Here is a 17,552-nt window from a genome sequence, read left to right as displayed (position 1 = left end):
CTTAGTCAAACAAAGCTGTGTATTTTAGAGACTAAATCAAAGGTCATTCTTCTGATGGAGACAGATTCTGGGGATTGTCTTGTATTACTAGAGCCGTGTCAGCAGTGACTTCAGCCTTGGCAGGTGATAATACTGTTCAAGTCATATTTGGTGAATGGAAGAGTTCCAAAATCCAAGTCATTTTTGGACTGCAGATACTGTGCTTGCAGTATATATAAAACATTTTTTACTAGTTTTTCGATCTGCACCAAATCTTGATTGCCAACTTTCTATCCCTCTTTTTAAAATGTTATGTGATAAATAAATGCTTGTCTAAAACATTCACCCATCAACAAAGTGATGTATGTGTTGGAACTAGTCAACAACCAAGAATTAGAGTGACTTCAGTTGTTTTTTTTCCCCTACATATTTCCCTTGGTAGAATCGATCCCTGCATGATAGAGTTAATTCTCATTTTCTGTTTTATTCCAAACTAAAACCTACATAATCTAAATACATTTGAGCTAGTCCTTCAGCTTTGCTACCTAATCATCATAATTGCCAGTAAGTTACAAGTATAGCTTGCTGAAGTGTCACTTCAATCATTTCTTCTTCCCCCCTCTCTGATCACTCTTCTTTTATGCCCAATTCAAATGTCACATCCTCTGAGGCCTCAGTCACTTTCCCATTCTCAGTCACCCTCCATGAATAAATCCTTCCTACATTTTGTATTTTACTCTATTGTGCTCATCATACTCAAAAGTCATGTTTTTATGTGTCATTCTCACCAGTTTGAATGAAAACCCCATTGGGGCAGGGGCTGTGCCTCATTTATCTTTGTATGCCAAGACCTGGCTCAGTGTCTGCCATTATGGAAGACTTACATAAATGCTTATTAAAGGAGAGAATGCCATGTATTAGGTACTCTGATAAGCTAAGACATGGTCAGTCTCTACTCTCAAGGAGCATACAATGTAGTGGGCCAAGGGAGACCTGGCCATAAATACAATGCAGGAAGGTGTGTAACAGGTGGTGTTATCAGTAGAACATTTGAGATGGGCCTCGAAAGATGCTGCAAGGACCTTCTGAACAATAAACCTGCATCAGCAAAGGAAGAAAGCGTGAGGTATCTTCAAGTTGTCCACTGAACTTCAAGTTGTCCAGGTGATGTTAGGGGGGTGTCAGGAAGTGGTGGGAGATAAGGCTGGAAATCTGGATAGGCCTGATGGTTGAAGGTCGTAAGTTTGGGGTTTTCTTCAAGTAATGGAGAGCCACTAAAAGTTTCTTATGCACCAAGAATGGTTGGGGAAGGTGGGATGTCATTGCTTTGAGTTTTAGATTTAACTGGATTACTGAGAAGGAAGTGGACAGGAAGTTTGACTAATTGCTGTGTTTCGTGTCCTCAGCTATTGAATATGGAGCAGTAGAAAGACAATCAGAGCATGTTTTAGAAAGATGATTTGGGGTTGGCTGTTTAGCTCAGTTGGTTAGAGCATGGTGCTGATAACCCCAAGGTCCAGGGTCTGATCCTGTACAGGCCCTCTGCAAAAAAAAAAAAAAAAAAGGAAAGAAAGAAAGATGATTTTTCTAGGATGTGGGGAATGAGGTTTAGATGAGGGGCGAGAGATAGGGAGATGATCAGCTGGGGCTGATAACCCCAAGGTCCAGGGTCTGATCCTGTACAGGCCCTCTGCAAAAAAAAAAAAAAATAGGAAAGAAAGAAAGATGATTTTTCTAGGATGTGGGGAATGAGGTTTAGATGAGGGGCGAGAGATAGGGAGATGATCAGCTGGGGGGTGGGGGGCAGGAGTTACAAAGGCCTGAAGAAATGCTGTGGAGGTCAAAGGAAAGGGGCAGCAATGTGATTTGCAACCTGGGTCACTATGAGAGTTCCACCAGCAGTTAACTAGTCGGCAGGGACCTGGTTTGGTCAGGGAGAGGAGGTGGCAGATAAGATGAAGAGTTCTATTTCACACATATTAAATCTGAGGTGCTGGAAACACATCTGGGAGGATATTTCCAACAGACCTTTGGAGATGTGTGAAAAAAGCATGAAACATTACAGACAGAGAGAGATTTGGCAGCTCTTCACATAAAGGGGTGGATGGCAAAAGCCACATGACTCCACTCAGCCCGTGGAGGTGAGTGGGATCCTAGTTAGAAAATTCCAGGACCGAACCTTAGGAAAAGCTTTCATGTAGGGGCCGTAGGAAAACAGCCAGCAAAATTGGCACTAGTATAACACTGAACTGTACAGTTAAAAACTGCCAAGATGGCAAATTTTATGCTATGTGAATTTTACTATAATAAAAAAATTGGGGGCCTAAGTGGCCACTAGTCTACTTCCTGTCTCCATGAGTTTGCCTATTCCAGATGCTTCTTATGGATAGAATCGTGATGTAATTTGGGGTCTTTTGTGTCTTTTGCTTGGCATGGAGTTTTCGGGGTTTGCCATGTTGTAGCATGTGTCAGTACTTCATTTCTTTTTATTGACAAACAACATTCCATTTTATGAATATGCCCCATTTTATTTATCCATTCATCTTTTGATAGACATTTGAGTTGTTTCAGTTGTAACACCTTTTAGTATTACAAGTAATGCTGCAATAAACATTCCTGTACAAAAAAAAGATATTAAGAATCTCATGTGAGGTTATCAGTGAGCATGAAGCCAAAATTTGTAGGGAAAAAAATGCTATGAAGGTGTGTTGAGGCTGGCCAGTTAGCTCAGTTGGTTAGAACATAGCCTTATAACACCAAGGTCGTGGGTTCAGATCCCTGTACCAGCCAGATGCCAAAAAAATGAAATAAAGATAAAAAAAATTTTTAAACTAAAAATAAAATTAAAAAAGGTGTGTCAGGTGTTACTTAATAAAAACATTATTTTATTTTTCTTTTTATATATAAGGTTTTTGTATTTTTCAGCTGTCAAGATTTTATATAATATTGTGTTTTCATTTCTATTGCAAATTAATATTCACATTTGTACCTAAAAAAAAATTGTCACTAGGAATCTAAGAGAACCAGGAACATAAGGTACTAAAGTCAAGTTGGGTGTAGTTTCTGGAGAGGTGATCAAGAGCTGCAGAAAGTTCAAGGAAAGTGAGGATGGAGCAAACACCTGTGGATCTCAAAACTAGGATTTCACCAGTGACTTTCAAGAGGGCACTTCTGGTTGAAAGATAGCGACAAAACCACAAATCTAGGAGAATGCAAACTCAAATGCTTACGAGGACCTGACAGGTAACAGAAATGAGCAAAGAGGGTCAGAGGATACTCTAACAAACTGGTGGTCACATGCCCTATCCAAAGGAGGCAACTGTTCCTACATGATTGTTGCCATGTAGAAAGGTGGCCCAGGGCAGCCAGCTGTCTGACCTTTAAAGAAAAGACTGAAATCCTTATTTTTAAGTGAAATTTTCCAATTTTAAAAACACTGTGAGGTCCCCATACCAGCCAGCTGCCAAAATAAACAAACAAATAAATAAAAACACTGTGAGGGTCAAGTGAACACCTCTAGAGGCTGTACCTGGTATTTGAGCCACCAATTATAGCAGCTCCTACTCTAAGGGCTTGCTTTGAGACTTTGATGATAGGACAGGAATCTTCTGATAGGTAAGTGTTGCTTTGCGTTGCTTTGCCTCCCATGGATTTGTTATCCCACTTCCGCTGGGTGACGGAGATGCAAAGGATTACTCAAAGCCCATCTCTTCTGAGCAGTGAGAGGCCCCAAAGTGGTTAATCTCCCTTTGGGATGCTCAAGCAAGAGCCAACCCTTCCTTGGGAAATTAACGCCAAATTGGGGTTCTCTTCCTGCATTTATTTTCCAGACCAGGAAGTTACAGGAAGAGAACAAAGGTGGAGGTATAGTTTAACAATATAGGCTGGTAACTTTCAGTGAAACAAGTCGAATGACATTCCAGTAAGGCAGTTAAGTGGTCCTACCAACACAAGCTTGATCTTAGCAAACATTCCTTCTTAACAGCAATTTCTCAGTATCTTTACAAAACAATCAATAACTAGTCAGTCTTTGAGGCAGCAACCTGCTGTGCCACAATCCTTATCTTGTGACAGAGACTTATAGCCTGAGGGAAATTTCCTGTCCTTGCAAGGTCAATATTTGAAACTACAAGGCTTTGGAAAACCAGGCCTTGTGAAGTACATATGCTTTATAGTATATTCCACAGGTAAGACAGTGCAAGGGTAACTATTCTGATGGTGGTTTGGGGTTAGGAGGAGACCAGAGTGCTAGCAGGTGTCAAGAGAGATTGAAGATTCTGGAGAGAGAAGTTCAAGGAGAGGGTAGAAGGCATGAGATCCTCAGGGAGAAGAGACACCTTTTCCTTTCAGATGAGAGGAATGAAGAGAGTGAGCAACAGAGAAATGTCAGGTGTTGAGAGTAAGGGTGGACGGGAATGAGAAGAGATTAAGGACCTTAAAATTAGTGTCATCAATGAACTTTAAGAAATACAAGTTGAAATCTCTCAGATCCTCACTTCCATGATGACAAAGAAAAGAGCGAACACGGTTGTGTCAAAAAGAGCCAAGGCCATACACAGCCTATTCAGTGCACAACTTCACCTGATGTGTGCCCAAGGACAAGGCCCTTAAGTTCACCATTCAAAACTCAGCAGACGCCACAGCTGTCAGGGACATTTCTGAAGTGAGTATTTTTAATGTCTGTGTGCTTCCCAAGCTGTATGTGAAACTCCATTACTGCATGAGTTGTGCTGCTCACAACCAAGTAGTCAAGAACCATTCTTGTAAAGCCCAGAGGGACCAAACACCCCCATGTTGATTTAGACCTGCAGGTGCTGCCCCACGACCTCCACTGAAACTCATGTAAGGAGCTCAGTCTTAAGGATTGAAGGAAAACTATCCTCTGGAAAAAAATAAAATGAAAATTACACTTAAAAAGAAATAGAAGTTGAGATCACCTGCTGAAGATGAGGAAGATAAAGACTGAGCTGCAGGCTATGGGAGAGTGGAGAGTGTTTGGAACAATCCCCAGGGTCAGGATTCAGCAAGCGACAAATCAAACAAATAAAGACCTGGTTGAGGTTGCAAGAACACATCCATTGGCATTTTCCATTTAGTCAGCACTTTTAAGTGGCTTCTGCACTCTGAGCACTGAGCTAAACCCTAGGGATTTCCAGTCAAGTGAAAGAGATAGGAGAAGAAACAAGAAATTACCACAGGGCTGTAAATGTCATAAAAGGGATGTAAACAGGGCACTATTGAGAAAACAGAGGAGAAACGTCCTGGAAGGTTTTCTGAGGAGGAGGCATTTAAGTTTATATTTGAAAGATAAGTTGTAGCTGCTGTGAAGACAATGGGGAAAGCCAGAAGAGACAATACATACAAAGCACTGGAGGTAACAACAATCATGGTGCATTCTGGGAATTTCCATTAATTGCACCTGTCTGAAATAGAGCACCCTTGGCAGAGAGGGAGGGGATGAAATCAAAGAGCTGACATGAAGAAGCATGAATAGTCATGGAACTTGGACTTGTCCTATAAGCAAAGAAGAGCCACAGAAGAATTTCAAGCATGACAGTGACATCTGTTTTTTAGAAAGAGAACACTGGCTAGATGCAAGATCAAGAAGGAGGCCAATTTGTATATGCAATTATGTACTCAGCCACAATGGATACTTCTTGATTGACCTAAGTGAATCATGGCAATCTTAATCTCTTTATCCAATGATTGATCTAAGGTTGAGGCATGCAACCCAGTTCAGGTCGGTAGGTTGTAAAAGGATGTCTACAAGGATCCTCTGGGAAAGAGTTCTTTGATAAGAGAGAAATGCTTAAGAAGAAAGCTTCTGATGGCACCTTCCTTCCCTCTCTGTCTGGATATTGCTCCATGAAGATGCAATGTTTGGAGCTGCAGTAGTTGTTTGAGGCAATAAGCCTAAGGATGAAAGCCAACAAGTTGAATAGGGCAGAACAGAAGAAAGACCCTGGGTCCTTGGTGACACTTTTGGTTTCCAAAACCACTCCAGGATGGCTTGCCTTGAACTTGCACAGTCAAGAACGAATGCCTTCATGGTTTAAATCATGATTAGTTAAATTTTTTGTTAATTGCTACAATACCTTATATGTGGCCATCACCGTAGAAAGTTTAGGGAGCAAAAGATCCAAAACCTGCTAAAGGGGGTCACTTAAGTATAGTCTTATTTCTGTGCTTAGAAGACAGAATGCATACCTGTGGTTAATCTTCTACATCTCTAACTAGTCTTTATCCTCCTCTTCCACATCTCACCTATTTAAACAAAGCTGCCTTCCTCATCTGTGTTCTCTCATCTCTGTAACTTTCCTTGCTCTTTCCAAACAGAATTAATTTCTCTATTTAAAGGTCTTTATCCTCCTCTTCCACATCTCACCTATTTAAACAAAGCTGCCTTCCTCATCTGTGTTCTCTCATCTCTGTAACTTTCCTTGCTCTTCTGTCTCGGTATTTATTGTATTAAATTATTGATAATTATGAGGCTAGGGGCCTTATTTTCTTTATTTTTGTGCCCTGGGCAGAAAGGCTGGTAAATAATAGGCACTCAAAAAGTGTGTTTGAAGTGAGATTTTGTGATAGGGGGCCTGCATAACAATAAAGAGAATATTGGACTTTTGTATGCACTTCCCCAGATATGCCTCTCTGGCTTCCAAGCTACTTGCTAAGTGGAGAGCTCTGGTGGTGCTTACCTCCCTTGGTGTGAGGACCATCTCAGGCATGGCCTCCATGGCACCCACGCAGTTAAGAGTGCCCCCGAACCAGTTCTCAGCCAGCCCCACCTGACTCTGGAGTCTTTGGCTCTTCCCACCACTTCCAGCCTCAGAGGCAGCACTGTGCCTCAGGCTGTGGTTTCCCCTGCTTGGAGGGGTTTTGGGTTACACAGCCCAGAAGTGCAAGGGTGATATCACCCTGTGGGGTCTACTCTGAAGAGAGACAGGAGGTGTGAAGGAGCCAGCACGTTAACTCATCCCTCTCGCTCCTTGATGGACTGCTCTGTGTACTGTGATTCCTTCCATACGAGCCCAAACAAGCAACCCACTGTGTGCTGTCATGAAGCTGCAGCCACCTTCCTAACGCACCGCTTGTATTTGCTTTTTCTCCATCCCTGATTGATTTCCTTTTGACTCACTCTTGCTGCCCTGGAATTGTAGCCCCTCCCCTCTAATAGAGCATTAGCCTGTACCCTTGCCTTAGCAAGGTTTTCTAGGCAGAGTTACACCTGGTTATTCAGAATCAATTTTGTTGTGTATTTGTGAATGCTACATCAGTTTAAGTTTTTTTCAAACATAGGCAGTCAGGGATGTCAAAACAACACAAAATTTTAAAAACTTCTATTTGTTTAATTAAGCAAACCATTATCCACGAGGGGCACTTCTTAAAAATCAGTCCATTTTAAGAACACTCTTGAAAGAAGTGAAGCGAGGTTTCAAGGGCAGTAAATTAACTTCTTGGATAAGCAAACACTTAATTGTCCTTGATTTTAAACACTAAGTTGTCAGTTTGAGTTGATAATGATCCCCTTAAAGTGCATTATTTCTCAATGCATCAACCCTGTGTTGACAAGTTTCTTGAAAGAGAGTTGGGAGAATAACAGAAAAATACATAATGATCCTTTGCTTGATATTTGGTTATCTTAATGTCATCTAATATCAATTAAATTTGCAGCAAACGATAAGTGTATCTGAGTTACTTTCCTTTGACAGATGTGGAATACTATATTACTTTTAACCGATATTCTGTTTATCACAGATATCTTTTTTTTTCTTTTTGTCTTTTTTACTGACCAGTAACGGGATCGCAACCCTTGGTGTTGTGCCCGCGCCGCGCTCAGCCAGTGAGCGGGAACCGGTCTCCACATGGGATCTGAACCCTCGGCGGGAGCGCCACCGCACTCCCAAGCGGCGCACTCTCCAGTGCGCCACCGGGCTAGCCCCACAGATATCTTTTTGATGCAGTTAAATTTATTTTATATTAAATACATGTAGGAGTTACATATAATTAATAGAAATATCCTCAGGGAAAAAAATGAGATTTGAATCTCAGTGTCGGCATAATCATTTTGAATTTGTGGATGCCTGTGCCTATAGGGGTCTGGAATCATTAACCAAATAAATGAAAAATATAATTTAAAATAAAGATATTAACCTATGTAATCTTATCTGACATAGAAACAAAGTCAAAAAATTTTAGGTGATTGCTGAACTACCTAGAACAGAAATATATATGCAAACTGAAAAGAAGAAAAGAATATATATTGGGTCTGCTCTGGGAAGAACCAGTAGGGGTATTGTCAGCACCACGCTCTCCCAAGTGAGCGAACTGGCCATCCTTATATAGGGATCCGAACCTGTGGCCTTGGAGTTATCAGCACCACACTCTCCCAAGTGAGCCATAGCCCATCCCTGGGAATTGTACAAGTTGAAAGCGACCCCCCAAGATGAAAATGGAATACAATAAATCTGGCAAAGATGACATTCTTGGTAACTTGAATTTCAAAATATTCAACCATACTTTTTAAGAATAGAAAAATCTTCAGAATTTCCCTATATGAGATTGGGAAATAATAGCATTCATGCTAAAATATGTACCTGCTAAACACAGCCAGCTTTCAACCACCCTACTAATGGATGAGAATACAACGGGTCCCAAACAATCAGCAAATATTTGTTAAATGCTGACAGTAGGGATTTAAAAGGAGATTTTTGCCAAAAGACCACTGCCTAGGCTCCTGCAACTGTCTTCTCTGATCAAATTGGAAATTGCCAGCATTAACTACAACTTGCCTTATAATTGAGCTTGCCTGCTCGGCAGGCCCTCTGGAGAAGAAAAGACAATAAGTAGGCAAGGAATGGTAAGTGGAGCAGGATGGTTCAGGGAGGATAATTTTCAGAAGGCAGTGTCCAGTGACCCAAGTGTTGCTCTAAAAACAAGAAGAATATGGAAAAGTCTTTGTACTTCCTTAGAAGCAGTCACTGATGTTCTCCAAAAGAGCAGCTGCATACTCTCCAACTTCTGTCCACAATGAAGTAATTTGGATTGGAATTAACCTTGAACAACTAGAAACACAGACAAAATTTATGAAAGAGCTATTTTCAGACTTTAGACAATAGGTAGTATGGAATTCTGATCCCTGAGAGAAGGTGGCCTTAAGCTCACCCTGGCTTTCTTCATGGACTCACATGTCTGGCAATGGAGCAGGAAAGGGGACTCCATGTAAACCACAATGTTCTTATTGAGTTGAAGAGACAAAGATCAGAATCCAGGAGTGCTGAAACAGCTGGAACTTGTAGGGCAGAGTTGCAGAGAGGAGAGAGATACTCAGAAAAAGAGTTCCAGGAATCTCCATGGGCACCTTTTCAGTCTTTGTTGAATACAGTGAAACTCCGTAGTTTCTGCAAAGAGAGATTGGGGAGTGATGCATTGAACAGTTCCTGAGTTTGCACAGGACTGAGAATTGCTCAAGTTCTGACTAGCCAGACAGAGGTGTCCTCACTGAGTACTAGAAGCATTCAGCAGAGACATTAGAAAAGCCATGCTGCAGTATTGCTACTAACCCTTCCCTAGAATAAAGGTTACTTTAGGTCTGCCCTAACAAAGCTTAAAAACAAACCCCCAAAAGATCAAAGTAAACTGAAAGTACCTTTACTGCCTGCCACAATAAAACACAACCGTCTCTGAAGGAAGATAAGATCCAGACACTCAACAACGTAAAACTCACAATGTCCAGCATCCAATAAAAAATGACTAAACACATCAAGAAGAAGGAACATGTGACTCATAACCAGAAGAAAAATCACTTAAAGGAAACAGACCCAGAAATTATAGAGATGGGTAGAGATAGCAGATAAGAATGCTAAAACAGCTATTATAACTATGTTTGACTATTTAAATGAAAACATGAACAAAGTGAGGAGAAAAATGAAAGACATTTAAAAAATAAGTTTCAGTAGAGTGGTGGAGAGTAACATCAGACTGAAGAAAGACAGAAATGAGGAGGACAAAGTGAAGGTAGAGGACAAAGACTTTATTCAAGAAGTATCCCTGCAAAGACCAAGAGGGGAGCACAGCCTGACAAAGGCTCAGGTTGCTGTTGGGGGTATTTCCTAGGGAAAAAAATGAGAAGCTGAAAATAAAAGCTAAAGAGAAGGAGGCTGCTGAGAAAAAAAGATTTAATTGTGACAGGAAATTATGTGAGGTTACTGGTTCTAGGAAGCTTAAGGAGAGAAAATTTATCTCTAAAGAGAAGAGGAATGATTTTCTTTAAGATAATGGAAAGAAGGTGAATATAAAATAGAGACAGAAAGTTCAAGGGAATTAAGCAAGGCCAGGGTAATGAAGGGAGTTTCAATAAGCAGGAGGCAAAGTCCTTCACTAAGAGGTGGCAGGATCGGGGACTCCGATGAGGAGAAAAAGGAGAAGAGGGAGCCTGAACCAGACACTGTGGGAAACAGGCCTCAGAGACAATGTGAGAGATGAATAAAGCATTACAAAGGTGTAGCCCAAACAGCCCCATTTCCCCAATCCTATCAATTGATTGGATGCCAGAATGAGTAGAAGGAAATCATAAAATGCAAAGGAGAAGGGATTCAAGATTAAATGTTAATAGGAAAATAATTTTCCTTTTTATTGTAGCGTGCTAAATCCTAGTGAAGGCTTTCTGGGGGAATAATGAGGCTCAGGGGGTAGAATTGTGAAAAAAACTGTGAACTGAGAAAGAAGAAAAATGAGAAATGGGAAAAATTTTGGATCCACTGGACAAGAGTAGAATGACTGTGATCTTCAGGCTACTAAAATTTTATTTTTATTTTTATTCATTTATTTTTTTTTAAAGGTAAAGGCAGTTTTATTTAGCAGAAAAAGAGGGAAGAGTACACTCCGGATAAGATGGATTGGGCCCGAGCTAGAGAGAAGAGTGCTCGAGAACCTAAAATTTTATTTTTAAAAAATTACATTTGTAAACTTGGATAGTAAAGCTGTGCTTGAGTGACATTTGGATGTAATAAAACTACAAAGTCAGTTACATTTCTATGCAGTGTGCTGAGGTGACTCAGAAGATATCCTGACTGCTTTTATGATCTAATAATTCAATCTCTGTGAGTCTTTGTTTCTACATCTGTAAAATGGGCAAAATGCCAGTTATGCCTACTCCAGATGAATTTGCACAAGTCAAATGAGACTATAAATGAAAACACTTTCTATGCTTCTAAACGCTATAAAACACAAGATACATGTAGACCATAGACCGTTTGGGGGCTATCTATCCAGCTTACAATGATTCATCTTTCTCTCGGAATTGCCTTCCCATCCTTTGGCATTCCTCCATCCTTCCAATGGGATTTACTATATCATTCTACCCACCTACCCACAATTGATTGGACCAGGATCGAATACCCGACCTTAGACAGGCCAATCCGATTCTTTCTTCTGAGACCAAGACTATTCAATTGGGACTGGTCATTTGAACAGAAAGATAAACTCTGGAGCAATGGGTTGGCCATCTGCTTCCTGTGGAAAGCACAGAGATACAGAGATAGCCAATCTACAGGAAGAATGAGGCAGACAGCAGGGGAAGGCTCAAATAGGAGGAAGGGAGAGAAGACTGGTACTTCTGATAGCTGAGAAGTTCCTGGTTATTTCTCCTGAGGCCTGAGATTCTGTAAAACACTCCTGTGTCTTATTAATAAAATCCTCTTTTTTTGCATAATCTGGCTAAAGTGTTTTTCTGTAATTTTCAACTAAACAGTCTTACCTAAAGCAGTGTGGTGGGTTCAACAGTGTTACCCCAAGGTCGTGTTTACCTAGAACCTAGAGTGTGACCTATTTGGAAATAGTCTTTGCAGATGTAATTAGCTAAGTTACTAAATTAAGATTAGGTTATACGTGCATAATCTGGCTAAAGTGTTTTTCTGTAATTTTCAACTAAACAGTCTTAACTAAAGCAGTGTGGTGGGTTCAACAGTGTTACCCCAAGGTCGTGTTTACCTAGAACCTAGAGTGTGACCTTATTTGGAAATAGTCTTTGCAGATGTAATTAGCTAAGTTACTAAATTAAGATTAGGTTATACTGGATGAAAGAGGGCTTTAATCCAATGACTGTGTCTTTATAAGAATAGGAGAAGGCATACAGAAATACACACAGAGAAGGTGGCCATAGAAGATGGAGGTAGGCAGAAATTCGAATTATACTGCCACGGGCTAAGGAATGCCTGGAGCCACCAGAAATTTAAAAAGGCAGAGAAGGATGAGCCTCTTTTTGCCTTCAGAGAAAGCACAGCCCTGCTGACATCTTGATTTCAGACTTCTAGCCTCCTGAACTGTGGCAGTATAAATTTCTGTTGTTTTAAGCTACCCAGTTTGTGGTATTTTGGTACAGAAGCCCTAAGAAACTAATATGAGTGCAAGCAGTATAATAGCATAATTTACCTTAAAATTGCTTTTTGCAAACCTTGTTGTCATGGAAAGGGTTAGATGCTACACTGAGGAGAAACCTTTGAAGCTCTTAAGTATCCGCTAGGCCCACAACTCCCTTCTAAGAAATAGGCACCTAGTGGTTTGTTCACTGTTGTCATATCTCCTGCCATGTGAAACTAACCCCACCACTCCAACCACACGTGGTTGGAGCCAGGGTCCCCTGGGAATGTGCTAGTAAGGAGGAGGCCAAAAAGAGCTCTGTGTCAAACTACCTAATAGGGACACGCTGTATTGGACAGTAGCAAATCAACTCAACCAGGAAATATAAATACTAAATAAAATAGAATAGACAGTATCCCAACCCAGGCTGAGCCTTTATTTCATTTCTCCATGAGCCTGTAGACATCCCTGTCTAGGAAGCTCTGAGACCAAGAATGGCTGCCCAGATAAGGAGGCAGAGAACATTCCATGATGCCCCATGAATTCTAGCAATAAAAGCCCACTGTCAGGGATTACCTAGGTATGCTTCCTGTTTCAACCTGTTTTAGTCAACTCAGGCTACCAAATCAAAATGCCATAGGCTGGGTGGTTTAAACAACAGAAATTTATTTCTCACAGTTCTAGAGGCCAGAGGTCTAAGATTAAAGTACTGGCTGATTCCTGGTGAGGGCTCTCTTCCTGGCTTGCGGACGGCCACCTTCTCACTATGTTTTCACATGTGAGAGAGAGAGATCACTCTCTGTTCCTCTTGTTATAAGGCCACCAATCCTATTGGATTAGGATCCCCCCCTTATGACCTCATTTAACCTTAATTACCTCCTAAAAGCCCTGTCTCCAGATATAATCACATTGGGAGTTCTGATGTCAACACGTGAATTTGGTTGAGAGGGCACAATGCAGTCCATAGCAAGCCTTAAAAGATCTAACCAATATAGGCTAGTCAAATACTCATGTATATATATAAAATGACTATGGAAATTTAATATGTATTTGGGGGGATAGAGAGGAAACAAATAAAACTTGTCCAAAACTTTGCCCACTACCTCCTCCTCTACACCCTGGTGGTGTCACATGAAATCCCCAGTCCTCTAAGATTTCCTTTCCAGAATGTCTGCTGGGGAGCTTGTTCAATGGGACTGGCCCAGCCCTGCTGGAAGGCAAAATGCATTCTGGGAATGTGTGCACAGGTCAAGTTTATTTTTTCCCCTTAACATCTTGTTAGAATCTTTTCACCAGACAAACAGCTGGCTCATTCATGATTCCAGAAAACTGAGGCACAATGAGGTTAAGTAACTTGCCTAAGATCATACAGCTAGGAAGTGCTAATGCTGGGACTTGACCTGTGCAATATGGCTTCAGAGTCCCCACCCTTACCTACTATACTTTGCTGCAAAATTAATGAACCATAGTCCCAGCTATGAGAAACTGCTAGTGTAATGGTTGGGGCAAGGGACAAGCAGAGGGTGTAGATGGGAACATCAAAATGTAAACAAACAACTGCTGTGCAAAATGTGAAAAGTACTATATTAGAGATTACATGCAAGAAAATTATTATTGGAAAAATTATTATTGGAAAGATATTCTTTGGATGAATCGTCTTTTAGCCTATTAGTCTCTATAGACTGATGACCATATGGTAACTGACAGTCCCAGAAGTAAGCATAATTTGCCTTGGAATAAATCTACATTGGTGCATGGCACCATGTGTTAACTTTAGCTGTCTCTGGACAGTGGGCAAGCTATTTGATATGTGTGGAATGAAATGTAAAGTCTTTCTTGTCACATTCTGCCTGTCCTGAGCAAAGAGCTGGTTACTCTGAAGTTTTGTCCCAGGGGCAGAAAGGGAAAAGGATTGTGTTCCTTCCCATTGCTCTTACTAATCAAGTGCCCCTGTGTGCTCCAACAAGAGGTTCTTAGTTGGATGAATGGATGTGTAAAGAGGCAAGAGGCCAGGACTTATGGGCTCAAGAATGTGTAAGATTTATTGGAGCTGCTGGTTAGAACACTGCTGTTTTCGTGAGCTGAACCAAATGCTCTCACACCAAGCTTTCACCAATAAAATAAATAGCCTCAGGTGTCCCTCGACCTAAGAGGACCTGCTCGGTAGTTGATATAATTGCCAAACCACGCACTGAGAACTTGACAGAAGAGTCCTTTAGCTTTCAATATAGGGTGAGAATTTGCACCAAAAAAGGAGACCAATACTATTTAAAGGGAAATACAAATTCCTATTTTCTTAATCTTTCATTCACTTAACAAATATTTATTGAGTGTGATAGGCACTGTTCTTAGAGCTTGAAATATATAGGTCATGCCCTCATGGGCCTTATACTCTAGTGTGGCGAGATAAATGATTAGCAATAGACACACTAAATAAGTAAAGAATATACTGTAGGCTAGGAGGCTATAGTATCATGGAAAAAGAAAAAAAAAGAGCAGAATAAGGGGCATTGAAAGCACGGGTGGCTGATTGCAATTATAAACAGAATCGTCAGAGTAGGGCTCATTGAGAAGATGATATTTGATCAAAGACCTGGAGATGTTGAGAGGATTAGCCAGGCGGACATCTGGGGAAAGAGTGTACCAGACAAAGGAAACAGCAAGGCAGGAGTATGCCTGGTTTGGGTAGGGCTCATTGAGAAGATGATATTTGATCAAAGACCTGGAGATGTTGAGAGGATTAGCCAGGCAGACATCTGGGGAAAGAGTGTACCAGACAAAGGAAACAGCAAGGCAGGAGTATGCCTGGTTTGTTTGAAGAAGGTGGCTAAAGTAGAGGGAGGGAGGGGGAACCATGGTAGATGGAAGAGGTAAGAAGGACCCGGTCATGTGTGGGCTTGTAGGCCATTATAGGGACTTCTACTTTTATGTTGTAAGACTTTTACTCTGAATGAGGGGGGACTCTATTAGGGAGTTTTGAGCAGAGGAGTGATATGTTCTCTCTTATGTTATAACCAGATCACTGACTGCGGTTGCGAGTTGACTTTATGAGAGCGAGAAAGGAAACAGGAAAACCAGATAGAATGCAATTGCAGTTATTAAGAAGAGAGATGATACTGGCTTGGACTAGGTTATAAATAGGAGAGGTGGTTGTAAATAGTCAGATTTTGGGTAGAATTTGAAGGTAGAGCCCATTGGAGTTACTATGAATTAGATGTGTTGTGTGAGAAAAACAAACAGAAAAACAATTCAGATGACTATGACCACTAAGATGGAGAAGGCTGCAAGAGGGATAAGTTGTTAGATATACAAGTCTAGAGGTCAAGGACAAAATCTGGGTTAGAGATATAAATGTAGGAGTTTTGGACATACAGATGGCATTTAAAGCCAAGGCAGGATGAGATCACCAAGGAGGTGAGTGTGGCTGGAGAAGAGGATCAGGACCAGGCCTTCGAGCACTCCAACACTGAGGGATTAGGAGAAGAGGAGGAATTAACAAAGGAGACCCAGATGGAGTGATCCATGAGATATTAGGAAAACCTAAATACTAAATTCTGGAAACCAAGTGAGGTAAGAATGCCAAGGAAAAGTTAGTTATCAACTCTGTCAAATACACTGAGACGTCAAATAAGATGAGGCCTGAGAATTGCCCATTGGATTTAGCAACTTGGAGATCATTGGTGATTTTGCTAACAAAAGTAGGAATGGTGAGGGGAAGTCCAGATTGGAATAGATTTACAAGTGAATGGGTGTACTTTATTCTATGTAAATCATACCTCAACGAAGTTGATTTAAAAGCATAAAAAGAGAGGAGAGTTGAAATAGCATAACCAAAACCTGGAAATGACATCGACATTAGAATGGATTTTTTTAAATTATGGCATATTCATTCAATGGACTACTGTAGAAAAAGCAGGGTCAGCAAGCCTGAGTGTCAAATCCAGCATGGGGCCGGTTTTTACGAGGTCTTGCTGGGACACAGCAATGACCATTGGTTTAAGCATTGTTTATGGCTGCTGTTGTCTGTGGGCTGCAGCAGTAGAGTTGAGTAGTTGCGATAAAGACTTTGTGGCCTACAAAACCGAAAGTATTTACTATCTGGCCCATTACAGAAGAAGTTTGCTAATCCCTGGACTACAACAATCAGAATGCATGAACCATTGCTATTTATAACAACATGGATTAATTTCCCAAATATAAAGTTGAGAGGATGAAGCCAGATACAAAAGTATACACACTGTACTATTCCATTTGTATAAAGTTCAAGACAGGAAAACTAATCTATGGTGCTAGAAGTTAAAATAGTGGTTGCTTTGGAATTGGTGACTGGGAGGGATCAGGAGGTGAGCTTCTGAGGTGCTGACAAGATTCTAGTTCTGTATCTGGGTGCTGGTTACCAGGAGTGTTCACTTTGTGAAAATTAACTGAGTAGGTTTGTTTGTTTTTTTTGTTTGTTTTTTGAGGCTGGCCGGAAAGGGAAAGAGTACTTAGATTTTGTGCATATTTCTAATTGTCTAAAATAAAGCTTACTAAAAATTAAAAATGATAAGGGAGGAACTGGAGACAGGGTTATAACAATTTTTCATGAAGTTTTGCTGCAGAGGGCAGGAAAGAAATGCGAGATAGTTTACAGGGGTTGTGGGTTTAAAGAAGGGCTTTTTAAAGCTGGGAAAAATAATAGCATGTTTAAAGGGGAGAATGCTGGAGTGATGGCCTTGAGTAGGTGGCAGGGGAGTGCATTCTGGTGCACAGGTGGAGGAACTAGCTTTGGGCAGGAGCATAGGGAGTTCATCTGTGCTAACAGCACATTTTGGATAACTAAAGGCACCTACGACCTGGTGCCTACCTTTATAGGTAGTAAAGAATAATTCTTAATTACTAAGGGATTCCTTTGTGATTTTCTCAGAGTGGTTTCCTGTCTGCCACTTGGTGAATAATAATTTCACTAATCGTGACTACTTCACAGGTGCGCTCACAGAGATCTCATTCAATACTCATCTAATGAATGCAACATATTTTCTGTCTTTCCAATGAGGTGGCACAGAGAGCTCAGAGTAGCTAAAGTGATAGCCTACAGTCCCAGTGACCAAACCAGGGCTGTAACCAAGGTCTCTGTATTAGTTTTCTAGGGCTGATATAACAAAGTGGCTCAAAAAAGAGAAATTTAGGGCCGGCCCGGTGGCGCACTGGATAGTGCGCTGCTTGGGAAGCGC

This window comes from Galeopterus variegatus, unplaced genomic scaffold, assembly GCF_000696425.1.
Source record: "Galeopterus variegatus unplaced genomic scaffold, G_variegatus-3.0.2 Scaffold1159, whole genome shotgun sequence".
In the NCBI taxonomy this organism is placed as follows: Eukaryota; Metazoa; Chordata; class Mammalia; order Dermoptera; family Cynocephalidae; genus Galeopterus; species Galeopterus variegatus.
This window is presented reverse-complemented; position numbering follows the sequence as displayed.